Here is a 27,295-nt window from a genome sequence, read left to right on the forward strand (position 1 = left end):
GTGCCTAAGGGGGCCTCACACTTCAATCATCCAGATCTCAGCCTCTCAAGTAGCTTTACACTCAACTCTTAAGTCAAATTAACACTATCAGTAGCTCCAAATCCCTGAACTAGAGGGAGGGAAAAAAACTCGCCCCTCTTACACGTGATAGAATTGAGTGTAGAATAGGTAGGCAAATGAAAGGGCACAGCATAAAGAGAAAGGAGGAAGACAGCACTGCCCTCCAGGATCCTAATCTTCAACACTGTGGGAGCCAAGGACAAGCTGGTTGGGAGTTCAGACATTGAAATTCTCTTTCCTCATTTGAGTGGGAGCGAGACCAAGTAGGAATTCCTAAACAGCAATAATCATGAAACCAAAAGTGTGACACGAAAGGGAGATTGTTTTAAGCATTTCAACATGGTACTCGAAGACAAATCTCTTTCTAGTAAATTCAAAAGGTTGCACAGTGTCTTTCAGGTAAGACCCTTGAGGAATGTTGGATACACCCATGATAAGGACTTCAGCACACACCTTCCAGGATTCTCACTCGGCACTGGCTGCCGTGACACTCCCCGACAGAACCTTGTGCCCTGGGGTGTTCAGGGATAAGACACAACTCTCTCCATCCAGTTATCACCATGGCAAATGAGGTGTGAGGAGAGCTCATAGAGACCTTTGAACCCCAGGCAAGGAAGCATTTATGGACCGTGTGTTCTGATCTCTGGCTATGAGGGAGCAACAAGTAAGCCTTTGTCACAAAGGTGCATTTGTGAAAGGCTTATTTGTAAGAGCCATAGAAGCTACACTAATAAGCCTTTGCAGGACGCATCTCAGCTTAGGTATTGAAAGGAAACTTGTCTTGCTAGATCTCCAACAGCAGGGCAAGAGGAACAAGAAGGCTTGTCAGTCAACCCCATTTAGTGGTAGGCATCCACCTACTTAAATTCCTCCCAGTCCTCCCCAAGACATCTCAAGGCCCAGCCAGCAGAGACACATTCAGGTACAAAAAACTAAATTATAGTCAGCCTATTTAGATAACAAGACTTCTGGAGCACCAAGCTTCTCCAGAGGCAGCCTGCCTCATCCGAGACACAGCTCCATAAACCTCAAATGGCTTTCCAACAAATCTGCATTTAAGGGGTAGCCTCTCATGGAACTGCAGTTGGCACTGGTCAGCAGACCCTGACACAGTGTACAGCTTTCCACAAAGCAGAGCCTGTTCATAGCCGAAGACTGTGGAACTCTGTGAAGCCTCGTGCTTTCCAGTTTCCCAACTCTAGCAGAAAAGCCACGGTTGGAAAATTAGCCTTTCATCTAAGTCCACATAGGCAAACATGAGATACAAAAATACATTCTCTGTGGAGAGCTCAGAATCAAGAAAAGCAAACTCGGGAGAATATTTTTCTTCTACAGTACACACAAATGTATGTTTTATAACAGGAGAAATGTGTCTTCTCAACTTCTGCAGAACAAGTTGCTTTAAAAAGAAATTACATCCTCGCCACTAATTCCTGAGTTAGAATTTAAAAGAAAGCTTTCACAGGAAAATGAAAAACCCTAGTCTTTAGTAATACACTGAAACATTTAAGGCTATGGCAGTACAGCCACAAACAGCAAAGAAATAAGTAATGAAAAACTATCTTTCTGCTGCTCCAGTCAGCCTTGGTGAGGCATAACTATATCCTGGGAGATTCCTGACCAGCAGAACTGATAAGGCTAGAGAGCCTTGCAAACATACTCTTGAGAAAGCATCCTGGGGGCTTTATTCCTGACATTTGTGTGGTGCTAGGAGCCTCCTAACCTAGTCTCCTCCAAGAATGTATTCCAGGACTTTCCCCAGGGCCAGGAATAGGCGGGTAAGAATCAAAGAATCAGGTAATATTTGTGTGCCCACTCAAATATTTTATATGGTCTAACCACAAGGACTCTATAGTCTGTCAATCCTAGTAACTTCTGTTAAACAGGTACTTCTACTTATCCCCTATTGCTGATACACTAAGAGCAAGGGCAAAAATAGGGAGGCCCTTCCAGGGAAGGAGGGAGGAAGCCACTAAGGGCTGAGGACCATTTCTATGTTGAGCTGAATGAAACACAATGAGCATATCTATCGCCAAAAGAATAGCTTTTTGTAAGAAATGAGAGGCAGGCTCAAAGGGTTTATTGGGGGACAGACCTGCCAGGCTGCTCCAAGCACTAATGGAGGCAGCAGCAGTGGACAGGTATGGGTAGAATTTAACAAAATTTTAAGGGGCAGTCAAATGGGTCACATGGGCAGTCACATGGGTCACATTATATGGACTGTGGGAATTCAGGGAAGAGAATCTGAGGAGGATGTGTTAGCTGGGAATTGTTACTACAGGAATTGGGGAGAAACTCACATTCCGAGAAGTAGTATAACAAGACTGTTTCAACTGGGGTGGAATTTGTACATTATATCAGGAAAACAGTATAGCATCGGGAAAACAGATGTTTGTAAACAGGTAGGGACTTAGGGCAAGAACTCAGTCAGCAAGCTGATTCTGAGACCTCAGACTTTCCTATTCTTAAAATTTGGGGAACAAAAGGAAGTTAAGGCTGCAAACTCCCCTGACATCCATCTGCTAGTTTATGTGGTCTAAACAACAAAGTTCACTCAGGCCAATTTGGCAGTTGGGATTTGGGTGGGTTTCATAAAGTGACCCTCAGCAGCAGCCCTGTGGCTTGTCTTATCACTAAGCAGGGGCTCCATGGTGGACCACGTTGGTCAACAAGGACAAGCCTCCAGATCCATTTCCTGGGCATAAGGTTTAACTTTTCAAGAAGATACAGAACTGAAACAACAGGTACAATGAAACAATAGATGAACAAAAGGCCAAAGTAGGCATGGCTGCATCAAAATCATTATCTCTTTAAAAATGTTAAACTAACTTTGAACATTATCCTAAAAAATCTGAAATATCCAAATACTAAAAAATTCTGAGCGTGACATTATGCCACAAGTGACAAAGTCCACACCGCACCTGATGCGATGGTCTCAATCAAAATACAGATGTGGCAGTGCAACACACCTGCAAGCCCAGCACTTGAAAAGTTGAGGAAGGAGGACTCAGGACCTAGGAATGAGGATGTAGGCCAGCCTGGGCTACACAGCAAGACTCTGACTCAAACAACAACAAACTGAAACAAAAACTGTATACAGTGACCTTCAGGTTATGCATACACGGAATGCATTTACAGGAAATGTAAATTTAGTTTTAGACTTGTGTTTCATCTCTAAAAGATAGCATATAGTGTAAATATTGAAATTCCCAAACCTGAAACTCTTCTGGATTAAGAATTTCAGCTAAGACAGCCAACTTGTTATGAAAGTTTCAACATAGAAAATAACCCATTTCCCATCACTCAAGTCTATCAAATCCCAATAGTCATATATTCAATCAATTTATGTATGCTTATTTGTATATATATGTGTGTGTGTGTGTATATATATATATATGTATCATCTCATTCTACAGAAAGCCAGCACACTTTATATTTTTACACCTATTTTACACACGAGCAAAATATAGTGTTTTATATGCTGGCAATGCTATATAAGGACTATTACAATCTTTTTTTTTTTTTTTTTTTACTGAATTTTATTTGTGAGATTTATTTAGATACAAATAACTAGACCAGGGGCTGGGAAGGTGGCTCAGTGGTAGAGTGCTTGCCTTGCATGCATGAGGCCCTGGGTTCGATTCCTCAGCACCACATAAGCAGAAAAAGCTAGAAGTGGCACTGTGGCTCAAGTGGTAGAGCACTAGCCTTGAGCTGAAGAGCTGAGGGACAGTGCCCAGGCCTAGAGTTCAGGCACCATGACTGGCAAAAAAAAAAACAAATAACTAGACCACACTACTCACACTACCATATATGTAAGTTTTTAAAATGTATGCTGTTCACATGAAACAATACGTGCTATATTTATCTTCATAAACCACCCTGCCATGCAGGGTCCTTCCTGGAGGCCATCGTTGTGACAGAAGTCCTTTGACTATTTAGAAATTATTGTCTTGTAAAAATTTCAGTAATGCTTTTGCAGTTAGGTTTTCAATCACTTGGTATTTGTTTTAGTATATAACAGGAAATGGCTACATGCCTTTCCAGATCAGTTTAACTGCCAGCACCATTCCCTGACCATTCTCTTCCTTCCTTCCTCAGTGTCACTGGTCACAGGGGCAGGGAAATGAGGACTGTTTCTGGACTTAATATGGTGCTCTACTGATATATTTACTTATCCCTGCATCAATACCATGTTTTTAGCCTATTTATCTCCTCCGGAATTTATACTGTACTTTGGGAACTTCCTATCAAGAACACTGTATGCTTACTACAGTACATTGATTTAAATGTTTTCTTTCATACTTTGGATGGTATTTTGTTTTTGCTTTGCTTTGCTTGGCTTATGCTGGTCCTGGGGCTTGAACCGAGGGCTTGGGCACTGCCCTTGAGCTTCTGTGCTCAAGGCTACACTCTACAACTTAAGCCATAGCTCTAATTCTGGCTTTTTTTTGGTAGTTTAGAGAAGAGTCTCATAAGCTTTCCTTGCCTGGACTGGCTACAAACCTGTATCTTCAGATTCCTTGTTAGCATCTGAATAGCTAGGAATGCAAGCAGGAGACACCGGTGCCCCGCTGTTTTGGGTTTGGTTTTGTTTTACAGTTTTTCTCCATAGACGCCTTACATGCCTTTTGTTATTAAGGTTAGCTATTTTTAAGTGTTCTGGGGAAAAAAAAATACCTTCATAGATTACTTTTTTCTATTCTTCCAATTATAGATAACCAGTAAAATTATACACTTTTGCATGTTATCATTTACCATGTTATTACTCTTGTCAAATCTAGACATTTGTAGGTTCTCTTCCACTTTCTTTGTTAAAAAAAATTATCTGTGGGAAAAGTTAAGTGTCTTGCTTTCTAAACTGTATTATCTCATTTTTTCTTATTGTCTTAACAGCTGGCAGAAAACTCCCATGAGGATTAGGCAGAGCTGGTGGGAAGGGAGCATTCCCCAGTTTCCATTTCTAATTGGTTTATTATCACCTGTCATATGAAGTTTTGGGGTAGAAATTTTTCCTGGGTTGAGTAACACATCTTTTTAGCAATATAGTGTTTTAGAAAAACAACTAAGCACTGAATTTTAGCAAATTCTTTTCCCTTATCATTTGACATTTTCTCCTTTAATTTGAAATGTATTGGCTATATTAGACTCTCCACCTTTGTCTGCTCAGGGCTACAATATCCAAGACCTCCAATGGAGGCCTGAAAGCACAGTATACTAATAAGTTATGCACAGTAAGAGAAGAACAATAACAAAATAGAATCAATATAATGATGTAATACAACTGACAGTGTCACTACGCAGGTGGCTTGGGGCTATAAATAAGGGTGTGCAGGTAGCATATATAGTGTTGTTATACTAAATAGAAGGAGAACTCGTGGCCTGAGTGGGATGAAGGTAAATAGTGTGAGATTTCCCCACACTGCTAAGAATGGCACATAATGAACAATGTATGACATCTAGGATCTTCCACTTAATATTCTAGCCCGAGATTAACCTTGGGTAACTGAAGCAGCCAAAGAGTGGAACCATACAGGGAAGGGACTACTGTATAACAAACACATAGTCTACTAAACTTAAGGATGGCTGTATGGAATAAATGTTCCTCCATTCTTTTCTTTTTTAAGAATTATCTCTAGATTTCATTTGCTCACTTTTTTTTTTTTTTTTTGCTTGACAGTCCTGGGGCTTGAACTCAGGGCCTTGGTCACTGTCCCTGAGCTTCTTTTTGCTCAAGGCTAGCACTCTACCACTTGAGCCACAGCGCCACTTCTGGCTTTTTCTGCTTATGTGATACTGTGGAATAGAACTCAGGGCTTCATGCATGCTAGGCAAGCACTCTACCTACCACTAAGCCACACTCCCAGCCCTGTTCACATTTTATGTGGGATTTGTACCATCTTCCAGAGTGAGAAAAAAAATTAGGTCAACGTTAGGCTATTCTCTGATCCTGCTATCAAATTACTTAATTGGGAATGAGGGGTGTACTGGTCTTGGGGCTTGAACTCAGAGACTGGGCACTTTTCCTGAGCTTTTTTTGCTCAAAGTTAATCCTCTACCACTTGAGCCATAGCTTAACTACTGGCTTTATTTATTTATTTATTTTGAGTAGTTATTAGAGTTTAGAGTCTCACATACTTTCCTGCCTGGATTGGCTTCAAACACCAGTCCTCAAATCTCAGCCCCCTGAGTAGTTAGGATTATAGGCATGATCCACCAGCACCTGGCAAGCTTTCAGATTTTTAACCATGACTTAAAAGTAACTTTTTTTTTGGGGGGGGGTCCGGTCGTGGGGCCTGAACTCTGGGCCTGGGCACTGTCCCTCAGCTCTTCAGCTCAAGGCTAGTGCTCTACCACTTGAGTCACAGCGCCACTTCTGGCTTTTTTATTTCTTGCTTATGTGGTGCTGAGGAATTGAACCCAGGGCCTCATGCATGCAAGGCAAGCACTCTACCACTGAGTCACCTTCCCAGCCCTTAAAAGTAACTTTTATGTATCCTAGACATGGACACAGACACAGACAGACACACACACATACACACACACACATACAAATCTAGCATACATAAGTGTACATAGACACAAATAAATAACAAAATTCTCATGAAGCAGGAACTCAATTTTAATACATATGATACACTGCTATTTTTTATTTTTTTTGTTTGGTTGGTTGTGAGGCTTGAACTCTGGGCTGGAGCACTGTCCCTGAGTTCTTCAGCTCAAGGTGAGTGCTCTACCACTTGGGCCACAGTACCACTTCCAGTTTTTTGGTGGTTAATTGGAGATAAGAGCCTCATGGACTTTCCTGCCAGCTGGCTTTGAAGCCCAATCCTCAGATTTCAGCCTCCTGAGTATCTAGGATTATAGCCGTGAGCCACCGGCACCTGGCTACAGTGGTATTTTCTAAGCCATCAAAAATTCAAGTTTTTCACAATAAAATAGACTTTTAGGCTAGTCCTATGGTTTGAAATTTTAGATGATGTGACATTTGGTAACTTTTGCTGGACTGTGATTGTGCATACTACAAGATCCTGCATATACTTTTTTTTTTTTTTACAAAGGAAAATATTCATTTTGTCTTTCAAATCTACATACTATGCTCAGGGAAACTAATATCAGGAAGATAGTGGTCAGAGGCCTGGACAAAAAGTGTGACATGGGGGCGCGGGGAGGAGACAGGAAGGGATGGGAAGGGGAAACAAAGGAGGAGGCAACAATGCTTGATAAGAAATGTACTCATTACCTTGCTCATGTAATTGTAACCCCTCTATACGGTATTTTCCACAATTTAAAAAAAAAAAAAGTGTGACATCCAAGAAAGAAGCTGGGTATGGTGGCATGCACCTGCCATCTCTTACATGGCTAGACATTAGCATCATGATTCCAGACCAGCCGGGGGAGAAAATGTCTGTGAAACTCTCCTCATATACTTTTAATTCAATTTCAATAATCTTATGTACTACCACTAGGTTTTTGTCTGCCCAAACCTAGTAGCCATTGAGAACTCTTAACTTTTCCACTATGATAATGGCCCCACCTATTTCTTTATTGCAATGATTCAATTTGTGCTTTATTTGGAGATCATCTTGGTAAGTGAACATAAAGTCAGAATTATTACACCTTCCTAGTGCTTGCTACTTCCCTCTCTCCCTATATTATGACCTTCTTTATCCTATTTTTTTCATTAAAGTCTAGTTTAATCATTTAACTATTAAGTTTATCAACTTTTTGTGGGATTAATACAGGCCTGGAACCTAGTTTTCGCTTCAACCTTGCGTTCATGCTCTTAAAATAGCATATAGTTGCATTTTAAGGCTAGTGGCAGGAAGTGGCGCTGTAGCTCAAGTGGTAGAGTGCTCACCTTGAGCTGAAGAGCTGAGGGACAGGGCTCAGGCCCAGAGTTCAAGCCCCACGACTGACACAAAAAAAAAAAGAAAGGAAGGCTAGTGGCAATTCATCTTTTCAACTGGTAGGTTTAGTATACTAACATGTACTGCAATTTCCTACACAATTAGACTTGTTTATACCCTTTATTTTATTCTTCCTATTTATGACACTTCTTTATCTCCCTCTTCTTTTTTTGCATTCTGTTTGATTATATAAGTATTATCCTTTATTTATGGTTTGGAAGCTAACATTCTATTTTTAAATGAGTACTCAAAAAAAACCCAACCCTAAAATGTTCTTTCCATTTTCTCAACATCCGTACTTGACTCAATTTCACCAATTCTTCCACCCACCAATCCCCAAGAGCAGAACCTACAAATCCTTATGCCTATTGCTTTCCATCTGACAAGAGCTCCTCCCCACCCTCTCTCACATCTGGACTAATCACTGTGATTCTGTCCCAGACAGCAGACACTTGCTGGTTTAAATTCCTCAACTGCTTGCCATGTGTTCATCACTGCTTCTTGCATTTCACTCTTTCTGGCAGGATCTTTCCAAAAAAACATCCCTGATGAGTTCCTTGATAAAGTTTCAGCCCTCAGAGACCTGAAAAGATTTGTTTCACCCTCATTCTTCATGAAGGCATTAACTGTATACAATAACCATACTGACAAAGTTCTCCCACCTCTTTGAAGATTCCATTTTATTTGCCTTGGCAGTGGGAGGGTCACTATTGTGATGTCTGTCAACTGTCATTTCTTTTCTTTTTAGCCTTTTTTTTTTTTGCCAGTCCTGGGGCTTGAACCCAAGGCTGGGACACTGTCCCTGAGCTTCTTTTGCTCAAGGCTAGCACTCTACCACTTGAGCCACAGCGCCACTTCTGGCTATTTCTGTTTATGTGGTGCTGAGGAATCAACCCCAGGGCTTCATGCATGCTAGGCAAGCATTCTAACACTAAGCCACATCCCCAGCCCCTCCATCATTCTTTTAAAGAAACATCTCGGGGTTCAAAGGATTCCACACTGCCCACCCAAAAAACAAACAAAACAAAAAACCCTTTGGGTGTATATTTAATCTTATTCGGGCTTATTGTGCTTTCCAAGATGGAGGAGTCATCAAAATTCCATCAATTCAAAAACAAAAAAAATCCTTGGCCACTGAGTTCTTGGAAAATTGTCTGTTCCTTACTAGCAGAACTAACTCTTAATTCAATTTTAATTCCTTTATGCTATCACTTGGGAAAACTCGTAGCCATAAGCTCCCCTATCAATCCTCTCTTGGGCTGAATCTAACCAGCTCTTCAATTAGTCCTTGAGTTACTTATCCCCTTTTTCAAGTTTGCTTGGCTTTTTTTTTACAGTACTATTTTTACCCATTTACTGTCTTTTTGCCTTCTTTCCTACCTTTAAAGACATGATATATGTATTATATGTACAATATAACATAATATAGAATGTATACCTTATAATATAACATACATGAATATATAAAATATATTTGGTGAGGTTTTACCAGTGGCAAACCTTTAGGATCTTGTCTCCTAAACTCAATTTTATCTTTGCTTCAACTAAACCCTCCAGGAAGTCAATAGCCAAAGATGCAATTGTACTGAGGCAGCAGTCTCAGGTTAAAATGGTTCTGGAGACTTTGCTCTCTAGTCTCAGAACAAAATAAACAAGCTCCCACCATTCTCATCCCTAACTACTGACTAGAAGCCTTTCGTTCACAGTGCAGCCCTCCAAGAACTCAGAACAGAGGCAGAGTATGAGGGAAGGTTCAGTTCCTACTCCCCACCTTAGACAAATCCCTGTACAAACTGGACACTAAAATCCCAAGATGACTGCAGCTTCCAGAACTTCCTATCCCTGCTTGATTTATGGCCCCTGGCTATCTCTTAGGGACCTCGCCAAGTTCAACTGAGAGCTCTTTAAAAAAAAAATTCTTATTAACTTTCTAGAATTCTTCTAAGAAGGCATCAGCATTCCTCATCTAAAACTTTAAGTGTAACCTATGATTTTTTTTTTAATGTGTGTTCTAGATGCTGCCCCTGAGTTTTGTTTTGTTTTTTTTGGCTCAAGGCTGATGCTATACCACTTAAGCCACAACTTCACTTCCAGCTTTTTTGATGGCTAATTGGAGACAAGAACCTCACAAACTTTCCTACCCTGGCTGACTTCAAACCACAATCCTCAGATATCAGCCTCTTTAGGATTAAAGGCACGCGCCACCACAGTGCTTGGTAATCTCTGATATATTTTGTTTAACCTGAAAAAATGAGAAATGCAACCATTAAAAGAGGGTTCTGAAATAATTTATTTCATGTGTTAAGAGGATAGAAATAGGCCGGGTGCCAGTGGCTCACACCTGTAATCCTAGCTACTCAGGAGGCTGAGATCTGAGGATCAAGGTTCAAAGCCAGCCAGGGCAGAAAAAGTCCGTGAGACTCTTATCACCAATAAACCACTCAGAAAACCAGAAGTGGTGCTGTGGCTCAAGTGGTAGAGTGCTTGCCTTGAGCTGAAGAGCTTAGAGATAGCGCCCAGGCCCAGAGTTCAAGCCCTACAACCGACCAAAAAAAAAAAAAAAAAAGGATAGAAATAACTGACTTCCTAAAGAAACAATATTATTTGTTTTAAAGAGCTGAAACCCTAAAAATAGAAATGTATTCTATTATAAGCCTTAGCTTATCCATAGCCATTTCAGATTCAATGTTGATGCCTGCATTGACATGTTTTTCTCCAAAAACTAAAAAGTCTGTAAGAAAACAGGTATTTAAACAGACCTAAACTTCTGAGAGCTTACAAAGAAGCCCAAGGCTCCAAATTATTAAAAAGGAAGATGACAGGCCAACATGGCAGGAATCAAGAATCCTGATTTCTCAAAATAGATATGAAGAATTAAGATACACTGGGCACACAGAGTTCTCATCTGAGGAGACCTATATCTAGAAAGCAGAGTTCAACCTGATCCACACTGTATCCCTCCAAACCTCGGCACTTCAGCACTCGGGCAGTGTTTGCTGAGCAAATGATCTACTACATATCACATCAGGATAGTGTTTGCTAATCAATACAGTTACAGAAACCAAATTCAAATAGAAAACACAAGCATACTGATGGAGATAATAATTCACACCAGGAATGGTGCATACTATCAGTTACTTCTTGGTTCTTCACAGTTTTTATATTATTGCATATAACCCTCAAGTTTCATTGTTTGCTGTTGGTAGTCAGGAAGGTAATTGATTCAAGTGAGATGATCTTTATCCCTCAAGCAACTTTGCCTAATTCTAGTGACATCAGTAGATTTTTAAGTTTTATACATATGTAAGCATATGATCACAATTTTGCACCTTTCTTTCTGTTCCTGGTATAATCTGCTTCATTTTTCTTGAATTGTTGTACAGGGTAGGAGCTCCAACACAATGCTAAAGAGAAGAGTGACCAGCAGGCAACCACTTTTCCCACAAATTATAAGGCAAAGATTTAATTGTCTATTGTTCAATGTGATGCTTACTAATAACTTTTTGTAGACATTCTTTATCAGGTTAAAGTTAAAGAAGTTGCTTTTCCTCCTTAGTCTGCATAAACTTGCACTGAATTTTATTATATACCTTTATATGTCTGTTAAGATAATCACATTATTCTAATATTACTTTATTTTTATGTTTATTTAATTTAGCTTAATCCAAGTTTTCCCAAATGTGCCGCTGACGCTTGGGGGGAGGGGAGGGGTTTTGAACTCAGGGACTTACACTTGTTAGTCAAGTACTCTATCCTAAGCCACATCTCCAGCCCAACTATAATTATTTTAAACATTAAACTAAGTTTGCATTCTTAGAATAAGTATGGTTCAATTGTCACATGAGCAAACATCAAATGTGCAGGTAATGCTCATGGTTTTTTTTAAAGAGTTTATGAGCAACTAGAATGCCAGTACAGCTAGCTAATGAAATCACCTGAGCCTGGTGCTTTTGGTTTCTTCTTTAAATGAGAAAACTTACTCAAGGATCCATTTCCTTAATAATTATAAGACTATGTATGCCATGCATTATAACCCTCTTCCCCTATCAGCTTAAAAATAAAAAAGAATAAAGCCTTGCTATACTGTCCAGGCTGGCCTTCAATCTGCAGTCCTTCCTACCTCAGCCTCCACAGTACCTGGGATTACATGAATGTGCGACTGTCAAGTTCTATTAGACATTTTTAATAAGCACCAGTGATACTAATTTTCAAGTGTATTTTTACTTAACACAGCTCTTCACAATACCCACTTATCTGTAGTAAAATTCCAGTTATATATTTGATATTATTTATGCCTTTCTTTTGATCAATTTTGAGATTTTGAAGTTTGTTTTCTAAGGATGAAGGTACAGCTTTGCTGAGGTTCTCTAAGGTTTGTGTTCTGTTTATTTCTTACTGCTACTTCCTGATGATTGGATTAGATTAATTTTGCCTTTCATAATGTCAAGATACATGCTAAAAGGGCAGTGAATGTGGCTTAGTGGTAGAGTGCTCACCTAGTATATATGAAGTCCTGGGTTCAATTCCTCAATACCACATAAACAAAAAAAGCTGGAAATGGAGTTATGGCTCAAGTGGTAGAGTGCCAACCTTGAGCAAAAAAAGGAGCTCAAAGACTGTGCCCAGACGGAGTTCAAGCCCCAGGACTGGCCAAAACAAAAAAAAAAGGTATTAATTTGCTAATAAGTTCATTAATTTCCATCTTTTTGTTAATGCATTTAAGTTACAAATCTCTCAGGAGGTAATGTTTAGGTTACATACTTCAAGTTTTAATATGTAGCATTTTCATTTAGTATTTCCCTTTATATTTTTTTGTTTGTTGGTGATACTGGGATTTGAACTAAAAGGTTGTGAACTTACCAGGCAGACATTTTAGCACGAGCCATTCCACTACTTTATTCCTTTAGCTGTTTATTGAATATGTTCTTGCATTTATGCCTAGGCCACTGTAGACTGTAATCCTTCTATTTATGTTTCCTTTGTAACTGGGATGACAAACACACTTCTATTGATTGAGATGGGGTTTTGCCAGGCTGGCCTCAAACCACAATCCTCTGGTTCTCAAGCTCCTAAGGGCTGAGACAACAGGAATGAGCCACTGTGTCTGCCTCCCATCATTTTTTTTTAACCATCAACATGTATTTCAAAACATTTCAAAATTTCCAAGTACATGGAAATTTTCTATTTATCTTTTCAGTCATATTCTAGTTTAACTAAACTGTGGAATAACTATTCACTCCATATAAGTTCAAGACTTTAATATTTGTTGAGACTTATATTAGGGCCATAGCTATGGCCTTTGTGAAATACACTTTGGCTGTAGGGGTTTATTTATATATAGCTGTATTTGTATAAAATTATTGTTTTGCTGAAAAGTCCTTATCGTTTTCCTTGTGCCAGTCCTGGGGCTTGAACTAAGACCTGGGCACTGTCCTTGGGCTTTTATTTTTGCTCAATACTAGAACTCTACAACTTGAGCCACAGCTCCACTTGCAGCTTTTTTGGTAGATAATTGGAGATAAGAGTCTCACAGACTTTCCTGCCCGGGCTGGCTTCAGATCTCAGCCTCCTGAGTAGGGAGGATGGCAGGCATGAGCCATCAGCACCCAGTTTTGTTTTCATAATATTTCCATAGCATGTCCTCTTCCATTCTTTCACTTTCATCCTATCTTTTGTAAGCACCTGGGTTTTTAAAATCCAATATGAATAGTATCTACGTATAAACTATAGCGTTTCTATATCTGATATGAATATTTTATTTGGGTTTAGAACTTTATTGTGTGCTACCTTTTCACTTGTCTCCTTTCTTACTCTTTTTGGATCATTTTTAAATGTTTCGTTTGTTCCTATCAACTATTATAGAAGTGAATTGTTGCTTCATTCTTTAGTAATTGCCTTTGAAAATCAACATTCAGGGTTCACAAACAAACCTTCGCCTGATTCCATTACCTCTTTCCACTCAGTTATGTTTTCACGCTTTTTCAATTACTCAAACACTGTATTTTACATTTTCTCAGGACTGTCCAAATACTAACCATCTTTTTACTGTTTATCTCACCTTCTTCCACTGGACTTACTTTCGTTCCAGGAATATACCTGAACATTTCCTTCAACAGAGGTCCATTAATAAACGTCTGTCTTAATAATTATCTTCTTTTCAGAGGAATAGCTTTGTGCTATATTTCAAGTATATGTGAAAACAGTTTAAGAAGGTCAATGAAAGCTGTGGATCAATAAGGAAGTGGGGGCAGAGAAAGAAAAATAGGTTCTATTTGGTAGATTCTATCTAGGAGGGAGCAGGGCTAACAAGGAAGTTGAATACTTTCAAAATAGATTATTTGCAACTCTAAGAACAGTGAAATCTGTTGAAATTGTTTGGGGATGGGACAAAAGCGACAAGGATGAGCGGTAGAGGGGTGAGATTGGAATATAAACATGTGTAGCAATGTAACAATGAAATTACTCCCTGTATAACTAAAGTAAGCCAATAAAAATTAAATAAATAACACATCTCTCTCTTCATGCCTATTGTTAAACTTTTCCCTTTATTACATCCCTAAATGTACCCATGTGGATTCTATTTTATTCTGCTTGGTTATTCCTAGATTTTTGTTTCAGTTTGTTTTTCTTTTTCTTTTTTCATTTTTCCCTGTCTTGGGGCTTGAACTCTAGGCCTGGGCACTGTCACTGAGCTTCTTTTGCTCAAGGCTGGGGCTCTACCATTTGAGCCACAGCGCCACTTCTGGCTTTTTCTGAGCCTCAACTTTCCTGCATGGGCTGGCTTCAAACTGCAATCCTCAGATCTCATCCTCCTGAGTAGTTAGGATTAAAGGCGTGAGCCACTTTTTTTTTTTTTTGGTCGGTCGTGGGGCTTGAACTCTGGCCTGGGCGCTATCCCTGCACTCTTCAGCTCAAGGCGAGCACATGAGCCACAGCGCCACTTCTGGTTTTCAAGTGGTTTATTGGAGATAAGAGTCTCACGACTTTTCCGCCCAGGCTGGCTTTGAACCGTGATCCTCAGATCTCAGCCTCCTCAGTAGCTAGGATTACAGGTGTGAGCCATCGGCGCCTGGCTTGGTTCACTTTTTAATGAGTGTCTCATCCATTCTGTAAAACTGTTAGTCAGTACCTCTTTAAATACTAGTTCTATTTCCTCTCCTCTCCTGAAACCTCAATTAAAAACATGTCTCCAGATTCCTAATTGGTCTTAGGAATTCAATTATGTATTTCTTTACAATGAAGCCTGTATATTTTCTTCAGCGCTACCTTCTAGTTCATTTCTGCTTTTCCAGTTTTGTCTAGTCTGCTGATAAACCTATCTGCTATGTTTTTATTATAAGTGTCAAACTTTTCATATCTACATGTCGCAAGGGCCCTTTTTCAGATGTGCTGAGACATATTACAATTCACTGTTCCCTGTTGATATCTTCAGACTCAGCTATAACTTGGAGTACAGTAAGTGGTGGAGTTTAAAATCTGTGCCAACTCCACTGTCTTAGGTGTTTGTTCACAAATCCATTCCTCCTGGTCCTTATTCACAGTGCTTTGCATCCTTCGTAGTTAGTGCCTTGTGTTTGTAACTGTGGGCTGACTGTTCATTTTCCTGTCTTAATTATACCTGGGATTCACTGAGCCTAAGATAAACACCTGCTGGCCCAGGAGCACTGTCTGTCTGTCCAGATCAACTCTTAAATCTAAGATGAGCTTTTGTTTGCCAGCATGTGGATGAGCATAGGATGAGCATGAAGAACTTGAGGTATGCACTTCTCAGGCTGCACCTTCCCATCTGCCCTAGCTCTGGAGTAAGTGCTTACCTACCCACCCCACCAAACACACAACACACCCCACTGCTGGAGATAGAACCTGCAGCATCATGAATGCTAAGCAGGGACTCTCCTACCGAGTATACTCCCAGCCACGGAAGTGCTGTGATAACTTCTGACTCATCTTCTGCCAGAAGGGATCTAGGCTGTATTGGTTCCAGCTCTTAGGGGAAGGGTCTCCTATCCCACAGCCTATGTTTTAATATCTGATCTTTTTGCCTAGAGATACCATCAAAGCTTTGCGTTTCCCCAGTTCACTGAAGGTCTGCAGGGCTGTTTATCCTACTAGGTACTCAGATCACCATCTTCCTCAGAATTATCTGAGTCATTCCATATTTTCCAGAAAAAAAAAATCTAATCTTTTATCTAGAACTTACTCAAACTTATTCCAAATCAAAAGATGCATGTAGCCAACCCCATCTCCAGAAACCCAGTGATCCTTCCATCTGTAAGCTAACTGGTACTTGGTGTTGCTGCTGCTCACAATCAAATCAAATCCCAGCCAGGGCTTAGAAGGAAGAACACAGCTGCTGGGTGATATGAAGGTTGGCTGCAGCAGGAAACAACTCCTCCTTTTCCTCATCCTCTTCCTCCTTCTTTTTCTTTTAATTACAGGAATAACTTCTTAATCCAGAGCTGGACATCCAAAAGTTCTCCCTTATACATGCTTTCACTTTCTGATGTTTGGATTGTCCAATCAGCCACAGTTCAAATATGTATGATCACAGGCCAATAGTAGCCTAATGCTACATCACAATACCTACATTGTCCACTTTGCTGTATCTCATGATGTACATATTGTATCATCCACCTCCATCACCAAGGTTGTGAATACTGTACAGTACAGTAAGATTATACTGATGCTTCCACTTTTAGTTCTGCCTAATTTATAAATTTGATGTCATCATAAGTATGTACATAAAGAAAAAAGAAAGCATAAAGAAAGTTCAGTAAGTATTACCTGCAATTATAAGTACTCACTGGCCATCTAGGAATGTATCCTTCTACAGACAGGAAGACTAATGCAGCCCAATCCCAGAGTAGAAATGTAAGGAAGTAAAGTTCCTACAGGGGTGTCTTCATACCACCACCAACCTCTGAATGAGCAAATTTTCTGATTTTATAGTATTCAGATGCCAGTTCCTGCGTTTTTATGAAATTTGCTTTGGGGACAGTTTCTGATAACTCAAGATTAGAGCATTGCTCAATTCCCTCCTTTAACTCCTATGAAAAGCTGTTTTTCTGTTTCATTTTAGGATAAAGAAATAGCAGTTGCTTAGTGGCAACAACATCTGACCTGATCTCAAGAGGCCTTTTGCAAAGGCTCACCTTTGGATTAACAAAGTCTGCTGCTAGGCATTTTGTCCTTAGGATAAAAGAGAACTTGAGTATAAAGGAGTTAATTTTGATTATCAATGACAACTCAAACTTCACTTTGGTTCCTTTTTAAAGCCACTCATTTTATAATACATTACTGCGCCACGAGGGACTTAGTATAAGCACTTGGGGGAGAAGCCTAGCACACTCTTCTAAAGCTGAAGCTATTACTCCTTATGGCTCCACAATTCCATGCCATATGCCATGGCATATAGACTAAATGGAAATGTGTGCATGCCCGCCAAAAGTCAGTAAGACCATTTATGCCAAGGTTATGCTAAACAGGTTATCCATAGTCCTCAAATACACATGTAGATTAAAACAGGTACTGTGAAATATTCACACTGGAGTGTGAAACAAGAACGAATGAATTAATGGATTACAGCTATTCCAATCACACATATACCTAGGAAAAGACAAGTGAGCATCAATTACGTGATTCCATTTCCCTCATGTTTAAACACAGACAAAGTGCTGGGCATCAGTGGCTCACACCTATAATCTTAGCTACTCAGGAGGTTGAGATCTAAGGATCACCCTCCAAAGCCAGGCCAGGCAAGAAAGTACATGAGACTTTGATCTCTAATTAACCACCAGAAAACCGGAAGTGGAGCTGTGGCAGAGGGCTAGCCTTGAGCAAAAAAGCTCAAAGACAGCACCCAGGTCTTGAGTTCAAGCCCTATGACTAACAAAAACAAACATATGCAAAATGTTAGAAATAGGAGCAACTGGAGGAAGACAATGATGTATTTCTTGATTGGTTGGTTAAGCAGGGATATGTAAGTTGTAGACTCAAAATATATGTACATTTTACATTTACATAAATGTGTATATATTTACTTCAGTAAAGAGTTAAAAATATGTGCCATCTCTGCTAAGAAAATGCATCCCATAGGGCTGAGAATGTGGCTTAGTGGTAGCTTGCTTGCCTAGCATGCATGAAGCCCTGGGTTTGATTCCTCAGTATCTCATAAACAGAAAAGCCAGAAGTGGTGCTCTGGCTCAAGTGCACTAGCCTTGAGCACAGCCAGGTTCAGTGACTGCCCAGGCCCTGAGTTAAAGCCCAAGAACTGGCCAAAAAAAAAAAAGGAAAAGGAAAAGAAAATGCATCCCACAGGTTCCAAAGGAGAAGCACCTTAAAGGCCTAAAGAATCTGGAATCACAAAGTATGGTCACTACTGCCACCTCTTAGATCTTGCCACATATACTGTACTCTCCAGAAATGAATTAACAGGAGTCTCACCAAGATAGCTGTCACTTCTTGCTGTAGCAAAGATGGGAACTTAGTCTCGTTTACTATGCTTTCCTCTTCACAATCTTTTAAAAGTTAAAACCCACTAAGATGCATTTGCACTGCTTGGTATGGGGCCTAACACTTGTAATCCTAGCAACTCAGAAGGCTGAAATCTGAGGATCACGGTTCAGAGCCAGCCCAGGCAAAAAAGTCTATGTGACTCTCATCTCCAATAAATTACTCAGAAAAGGCCAGAAGTAGCTCTGTGGCTCATGTGGTAGAGTGCTAAGCCTTGAGCAGAAGCAGCTCAGGGAAAAAGCCCAGGCCCTGAGTTCAAGCTCCTTGACAGGCAAAAAAGGAAAGAAAAAAAAAAGGAAGGAAGGAAGGAAGGGAGGGAGGGAGGAAGGGGGGGGAGGAAGGAAGGAAAGAAGGAAGGAAGGAAGGAAGGGAAGGAGGGAGGGAGGGAGGGAAGGAAGGAAAAGATACACTGTACTCAAAAAATTGACAGGGTGAATTGAAACACCTTTGTTCATGAAACAGTAACCCCACTGTACATCATCTTTATGATAACTAAAATAAAATTTAATGTTTAAATTTAATGTTTAAATTTAAATGTTTAAATTAAGTTTAATTTTTTTTTAACTGTACAAAATAAAACTCAGGATCTTCTAACTAAAAAGGGAAGTAATTTATGACATGAACCACTGTTCATGATGACATGATGGTGACTGGGCTTCGGAGCAAGGCAAGTACGCTGGAGTCCACTAAGCCACATTCCCAGCCCTTGGAATCATGCTAAAGCTAGCCCTTGACACATCACTAACAAGACTTTTCATTGAAGGTCTTAATTTATTTACTCTTCTGCTCCTTCCTTTCTTCAATCACTGTGATTACTATTGTTTCTCCCCTCTAATGTGGACTGACCCCAAGGTTTCACACTTAAGCAAGCACTCTTGCCTCTTAATTCACACTTCAGCCCTATAGTTACTATTAAGTTCTAAGAAGTAATATGTTTTTCTTTCTAATGGTAGTTAAGATTTTCTAAATCTTAATACCATAATACAAGCTATATACTTTCTAAGTACAAGCATCAAGAACTAATAGTAAATAATAAGATACCTAACAGAAATAGAGCTAGATCTAATTCCTACCTGGATCAGCCTTCAGAGGAAACTTGTTTTTGATACAACTGAGTTGTACATTTTAATTACTGAATGAGAAAAGTTCAAAAGAAATACCACTTGGGTATGAACAATCCACGTAAAATGAGTCAGTTACACATTTCCATCACAAAGAGCTAGGACTCTAGAATCAGTTTGTCTTTTCTTTGCCTAAAAGTAAGAGAGGCAGGGAAATGAAGGATGGGTGGCTGGACTCCCTCACCACACTTCCTCCACCTGACTTCCATATGTGAGGAAGGCCTTGAAAAGAACCTGCCAGGAGGTAAGGAAAGGTTGGGTGCTGAGATGCTGGGCTGCAGAGAAACAGGTGTGTCTGAGAGCAACCAAAGCTGCAGGTAGACCCTAAGCCCCAGCTCCTCAAGTGCTTACATCTCTGGCCTGGCAGTGAGGGGCTGTCCACACTTGACAGCACCAATTCTACCTTCTTATCAGTTTCTCAACTGAAGCCAGGCTGGATGTAATCCAGAATTTTCTTGCATTTGGCTCTGGAATATGTTTTTGTCTTTCTATTTGATGCTCTAGAAAATCCAGATGACTTCAGGCAAAATGGCAATAGACTCACAAAACCTAAGCACTAAAAATACCTCTCACTTAGCCCAGCAAGCATGGATATCTACTGGGTGCCATCACTGTTTTACACATTGCTGGTATAGCTTATAGTATTTGGATCCAGTCAAAAATGGGACCTGGGCTGGGAAGGTGGCTTAGTGGTAGAGTGTTTGCCTTACATGCCTGAGGCCCTGGGTTTGATTCCTTAGTACCACATAAGCAGAAAAAGCCAGAAGTGGTTCTATGGCTCAAGTGGTTGAGCACTAGCCTTGAGCTCAAGAGCTGAGGGACAGCGCCCAGGCCCAGAGTTCAGGCACCATAACCGACCAAAAAAAAAAAAAAAAATGGGACCTATCAGGTGGTGGCAGGTGGTGGTAATGAGAAAGATATAAAGGTGAAACGGGAGCTGTCACTTTAAAACAAAAATGGTAGTAGACCTGAAGGGGTTGGGGAAGCCACCTATAACTACCCAGGAAAAGGTCCCCAGGTAGAGGCAACAAGACAAGACAAAACCCTGGGGCAGATACATATGTGCCTGAGGATGAGAGGAGACCAACACAATAGGGAAAAACCACTGTGAACACTGGCCAAGGAGGACACTGAAGGAAGAGTGGCACCACCTGCTCCAGGAGCAGACCTGAAGAGCTGGATAACTACTTCAGAGGGTGGGAAAATAACCAGGTTGGGGTAGTGATCAAGGTAGAATCAACAGAGGTGGTGCAAAGCATGAGACAACAAACAGGCTTTGAGGGTAGAGCTGATGGGATTTGCAGATGCAGGAGACACAGTTCTGAGAGCAAGGAGTTAAAGTTAAACCAAGACTTATGGATTGAAAGACGAAGCCCTTTGGCCTGCTTTGATAAGTGGACACTGAAGCCCAGGAAGGAGAAACCGAAAGCTATGTCTTACCACTCACGGCTAGGGTTAGAACAACCCCCAGCTAGGGCTTCTCACTGTCCAAGCGCATCTCAGGCCTCCTGCAGCTCATGTGTTACAGCTGAGCCAGAGATGCTGGTGATAGATGAGCCAGGTCACACCCAGGTGCCCCCAGCCCCTCAGTAACTGCCAATATGCAATCATACCACATAAACTAGGGAAAGATGCTGGTGAAAAAGGCATCAGCTTTGCCCAGGAAGGTCAAACACAGGTCACAGTTGCCACAAGAAAGCTAACCTGATGTGACAAGAAACTCTCATTTTTCTTGAAAGTCCTAAAATTCTAAATTTAACTAGAAACTGAGTGGCTCAGCTGTATGATACCCCTGGGGTTGAGTCTAGTCCACAGAAGGACAGCTTGGAACTTGTCTCCAGAGTGCTAACACAGACCTTGTCTGCTTATAGTCTACTCACAATTAGGGTACAGAATTAAAGGTTTGGGTTCAAGATGGTCTTTAGTCCAACGACTGAGTCGCAGATGATACCAATTATCACCATAAATAACTGACAACTTTTCAATGGACCTCTTCTCTGACCAATAAGAGATTAACCAACTGCCCATCAGGTTGTTTAAATTTTGGTTTTACGTTATTCTACAGAGCACTAATATGAGCCCACTCATACAATGAAAAATACACAAATTCTTCCCATACACTGACCCTTCCAAATCCCAATGATCCTTTTAAAGTGGTATAAAAGAACTTGCAAATAGTTACTGGCTTAGGAAATTATTTACACAAGCCAGATAGGAAAACTACAGTATAATGGAATAAAAGGTTTGGGGACCAGGCAGGTATTCCAGTCTTGCAAAATAATCTAGAAATCAGAAACTGTAACCTTCTTTATAAAGTTGCTGCCCATTGCTTCACAAGTGGGAAAAACATATTACTTACAACACTTAACAGGAAAACAGGAGAGGTGTCTGGTTTTAAACATAAGCATCTGCCTGACTGTTTCAGGAAATCCATTCAAAATTTGTCTGCCTAAGAAAATGGTCTCCTAGGAAGTCCCTGAGTTAATTTCCTATAATGCTAAGTGGCCTTCCTTGCCCAGGCTCTCACACTTTAAATGAAATATGTATTTTCTTTACAAGCCCCATATGCTCTCCATCTAATAACCACTTATTTTCTGTGTTTGGTACATTTGATCATTTTGATGCTGTGAATATCAGGTAAAAACTGCTGCCTCCACAATCAACCCCTTTTTCTTGGCATGTGGTTTACAAAGCATGAAAAGCTAGGACTAATGCTTTTTAAAATTTACATTTTATTAGGCTGAAGTTTATATGTGATCTGCCACCAATCAGCTGTTTTGACTTACTGAATGGCCAATTTCGTCTGGTCCAACATCATATTTCTATAAGCTCAAGAACAAAAACCTGAATGTTCAGTGAACGCCAGCTACCTAACCCAAGCTGTCTAGTCAGACTTTCTGTGACAAAGGGAATGATGCATATCTACACTAACCAATATGTAACTAATAAGCACTTAAAATGTGGCCGACATCTTAACTTTTTAATTTATTTTTTTATTTTTTTCTGTTGGTTGGCAGGGCTTGAACTCAAGACCTGGGCCCCATCACTGAGCTTTTTTGCTCAAGGCTAGTGCTCTACCACTGAGACACAGCTCCACATCTGGTTTTCTGGTGGTTACTCAGAGATAAGAGTCTCATGGAAGCCAGGCACTGGTGCCTCACATCTGTAATCCTAGCTACTCAGGAGGCTGAGATCTGGGGATTGCAGTTCAAAGCCAGTCCTGGCAGGAGAGTTGGTGAGACTTTTATCTCCAATAAACGACTCAGAAAAGCTGGAAGTGATGCTGTGGCTCAAGTGGTAGAGTGCTAATCTTGAGCACAGAGAGGTTCAAGGACAGAGCCTAGGCCCTGAGTTCAAGCCCGAGGACCAGCAAAAAAAAAAAAAAAAGTCTCACAAACTTTCCTGCCCAGGCTGAACCATGATCCTCACATCTCACCCTCCCGATTAGCTAGGATTACAGGCCACCAGAGCCCAGCTAAGATCTTAATTCTTTATTTCATATGGACCATATGGACCTGGATAGAAACTTCTTCAGACAAGTAGGTGAATCTGTATGTATAGAGTTTGAAGGCCGAGTATAGAGATGCTTCATAAAGAAATGAAATTCAGAATGCCTTCTCTTAGTAGCTCATTTTCAACTCACTCGACAGCTTTTTACCACTGAATCTCTTAATTTCAATCTTCTAGCTTTGCGTCCTCCCTTGGGTAATTACTGTCCCAGGAAGGTAAAATTATACAGCCCCATAGAATGTTCAAAAGGCAGAGAAGTTGGGTGCCAGTGGTGCACACCTGTAATCGTAACTAGCTATTCAGGAGGCTGAGATTTGAGGTTCACCTTTCAAACCCAGCTAAGGCAGGAAAGTTCGTGAGACTCTTATCTCCAATTAACCCCAAAAAAGCTGGAAGTGGAGCTGTGGCTCAAGTGGTAGAGCACTAGCCTTGAGCAAAAAAGCTCAGGGACAGCACCCAGGCCTTGAGTAGTTCAAGCCTCAGGACCAGCACGTATACATACACACACATACACACACATACACACACACACACACACACACACACACAAGGCAGAGGGACCATGTCACTTAGCTAACACAGGACAGGCACAATACCTCCTGGTGATTTGTTGGGCAACCTCATTCCCATCCATGAAAGAGATAACAAACAATAATAACTGCCTTATAAATTAGGGTTGTTGTGAGGCCTAAATATATAGAGCAAAATTACAGAATCTAATTCTCAATAGCAAATTTAAGTCAGGTCAGACTCAGTTTCATTTATACCATGAGACAATTGTTTGTCTATCTCCTTTAATAAATAGTAAGTATTGACACCCTCTGCTTCCAAACCCCAACATTCCTTTCTTGCCTTCTTCTCCCAATCTTGTTCCCCTCCATCCTCTGGGCCTCAATTGCCCCAGGAGCCAGGCAATCTACATGTTTAACACTCCCTTTAGGAAAACCTGGAAGATGTGTGAGGACTTAACTACTGCATGTCCAGGATGTTGAGGGATGGTACCATTCCTACCCTTGTAGTTCTGACTCTTTTTTTCCCCTCTGGATTTTTCTTTGATTTTAGCAAAGAAAACACAAATGATTTGCTCACTTGATCCTGTGTCATTTGTCTATTAAAGCTTTCAGGGTTAAGAGAATAAGAACCCAAGGTCCCATACACTTAAAAAGTATCCCTGCTACATAATAAGCCATAGCCAATTAAATCTTTTGCACTCAACTATTCAAACTGAGTTTGGTGCTATATAATTATTGCAGTCGGTAGAGTTAAAACTGATTTCAGCAAAGAGCATATTTGCTCAAATGTGACTAGATTCAGGATTTAAAACTCCCAACAACAAAAAAATTGTTCATATATCACAGTATCACTCTAACTTCTTATTCCCTTGATAAAGATGGTCAAGGCCTGATTACTAAATATGAAAAGGGAAGAGTTCTGTTATAATATAGTACCTATACCTCTACTTACTGGAAACCCTCTTGGTTCCAAAATCCCAAGATCCTTTTCTTGCTTTTGGCCCCCATTTTGGCCTCCTCTAGGCCTCAACTGGCCCAAGAGCCAGACAACCCCGGCTTGCTGGGCAATCCAGGTCTGCGCTACTCCATGTATAGGAAATCCTATAAAAGGGTCTGCCTTGACTTTCCCTTTTCTTAACTAGACAGGCATCTGTAGGCATCTCCAGACTTTCAGACCTGGAAGCTGCGTTTGGAAAGGAAAGTTTGGAAAAGAGTTGGCAGACCATAGTAAACTGACCTTTGAAAAGTTCATAATAACCTTACTCATGTAACTGTAACCCCTTTGTACAGCATCTTTACAATAAAATAAAATGTGAAAAAGAAAGAAAAGTTCATAATGGAATTAGGACATTACACAGGTAGCATGCTGTAGGGTCACAAATTTCTTAGGGTCTCAGATTAACAGGAAGTTAAGACAAGGGTATCTGAAAACTGTAATGAGGTGAAGGGGGTGGTGGAAAATGCTCAACAGTACAGGGCTAGTCCTCCGGGCCTATTTCCCCAACCTCCAGAAAATTCCACCCAGGGACTCCTGAACCAGAAGGTTTAAGCACACTGAATGAACAGCTCAACAAATAGTGACCCGGGAGGCTCCAGAAAGCCTCCTAAATTTCATTTCCGTGGCGCTTCGCAGTCTATCCTGACCTCTGACCTCCAGGGTTATTGCTAAACTGCCTTCTGTTTGCACAAGGACCAGGCAGGGAGGCACTTCCCTGAACAACAACTCTGATTCTACTGGGAGTGGGTGGTACTATCTCTGGGCTACAGATAAAAAAAAACCAGGTTCATTGGGGTTAGGGAACCTGAGCCAGAGGTGATATAGCCAGGACCTATCTGGCTCCATTTTCCTCTTAAGTCTCTAACCCCGCATCCCATCGTAAAAGGAAAGGTAAATGCGTGTTAACTACTAGCTGGGTCCCCAGTGATATCCTCTCAAGTCCAAGCGAGGAGGATCCCCTTACTCAGAGAAGGAAATGAGAGGTCCCGAGCAAAAGGACTTGTCCGAAGCTACTCCCCACGGCATGGGGACCTCAGACAGAGCTCGTGGTTTACAGTCCTGGAAGAGGCCCCTGAAGCATCCCCTCCCTTCCTACTGGAAGCGCAGGCCCGCTTGCTCTCCCAGTCCAGGGCAAAGCCAGGCAGCCTTGGCGGGCCAGGGCGGGCGGCGGGACGGGTGCCAGCATGCTTGGCTGGCCGGGCCGGAGGTGCCTGCTTCCGCCTGGGCCTGGCACCGCTGGTCCATTCATCCTAGCCGCGGGCGGGGCAGGCCGGACAGAGTCCTGGGTGCCCCTCGACCCCGGCCGGGCACCCTCGCGCCGGGGTCCGCGCGGCCCCGCCGGGGAAAACGGTGCCGAGGCCCCACCGCCAGGGGGAGCAAGGAGCCTCGCCCCGCACTCCGGGAAGTTGCCACGGCGGCCGCCGAGCGTCCGGCCCCGGACAGCACCCTCGGCCAGCCCCGTGGCTCCCGCCCGCCCCGTCGGGGCCACGCCGATACCCCCCCCCTCGCCCCCGAGGCGGGCCCTAGGCTACAGCTCGCAGGCCGGTGAGCTCCTTCCAGGGTCGTCCATCTCACCTACCCTCTTCCCCCGGGGCGGCCCCGCCGTCTTCCGCCCCCCCACCCCCACCCTCCGGCCCGGACTCCAGCCCGGCAACGTCATCCGGCGGCTTCCCGAAACTTAACCCCTTCCTCCGCCAGCTGTGCGCCGCCCCGCCCCGCCGCCAACTTTCTTCACCCAACTTCGGAGCGCGCCGGCCGGCCCGACGGCCCGGCCCGGAGGGAGGGGTCGCCACGTCGCGCCGCGTAGCCACCGCGGTTCCCCGACGGCGGGGCGCAAGGTCCGCACGGCGGGGCGCGCTGGGGCCGACGCCCCTGCACGGGCTCGGCCTGCGAGACACCCCCCTAACCCCAGGTCCCACCCGAGGGGCCTGGGCGACGGCCGGGGCGGGCGGGCCGGCGGCGCCGGGGGAGGGGCCGCCAAGGAGACGTGTCACTCGCAGTGCAGCCAGCCCGGGCGCCCCGACGGCCTGGTCCGCGCGCCGCCACCGCCGCTGCAGGGCCCGGCCAAGTTTTTTACCTGCAGCCGGAGATGCGAGAGGGAGAGCGAGAGGGCAGGAGATGCCGCCGCCGCGGAACCGCAAGAGAGGAGCCGGCCGAGCCTCCGCCGAGAAGCCGCCCCGAAGCAGCTGCAGTTCCCGCGACCCCGACGCCGTCCGCCCCGTCCGCCGTCCGCTCCGGCCGCTCGCTGGCTGCGTGCGCGCGTGTGGAGTCGTGGCACTTTCTGCCTCCGAGCTGGCGAACGGCCCCCCTCCGCCGGGATCGCCGCCTCCTGCTTTCCCCACCCGGGCCAGCCATTCATCGAGACGCCTCTCCCCATTGGACAGATCTCCGCCACTCTGCTGGTCGCTGGCCACTCAGGACACGGACGGCGGAGCCGCGGTCGCAGCCATTGGGCAGAGGGGCGGGTCTACGCCGCAACCAATGAGAGAGGGGAGGAGCTGCAGGGAGCTGCGGTGGGCGGGGCCGTGGGGGCGGGGCCGCGCAGCGCAGCTCTCGGCTCTGCGCGGGGGCGGGGCTAGGACGCCCGGCCTACCTAGGGAGGTCGCAGGCCGGCCACGCCCACCCCGGGGCGGGCTGCGGCGGGGGTGGCGGCCGGGCTACTAGCTTTCGCTT

At 42.8% G+C, this 27,295-nt stretch overlaps 1 protein-coding gene across 13 annotated transcripts in view; it reads right to left on the reverse strand.

Moving 5' to 3' along the window:
- The window catches only part of Rrbp1 (ribosome binding protein 1), a 72,094-nt gene extending 45,140 nt beyond the window's left edge, over positions 1-26,954 (reverse strand). For all 13 annotated transcript variants that reach the window (XM_042666367.1, XM_042666371.1, XM_042666370.1 and 10 more), the window contains exon 1: positions 26,700-26,954. The gene's annotated coding sequence lies outside the window, so the exon portion shown is untranslated. The remainder of the gene's footprint in view (positions 1-26,699) is intronic.
- Positions 26,955-27,295: the final 341 nt, after the last annotated feature.

Source organism: Dipodomys spectabilis, unplaced genomic scaffold (genome assembly GCF_019054845.1).
Source record: "Dipodomys spectabilis isolate Male_0828 unplaced genomic scaffold, ASM1905484v1 ptg000365l, whole genome shotgun sequence".
In the NCBI taxonomy this organism is placed as follows: domain Eukaryota; kingdom Metazoa; phylum Chordata; class Mammalia; order Rodentia; family Heteromyidae; genus Dipodomys; species Dipodomys spectabilis.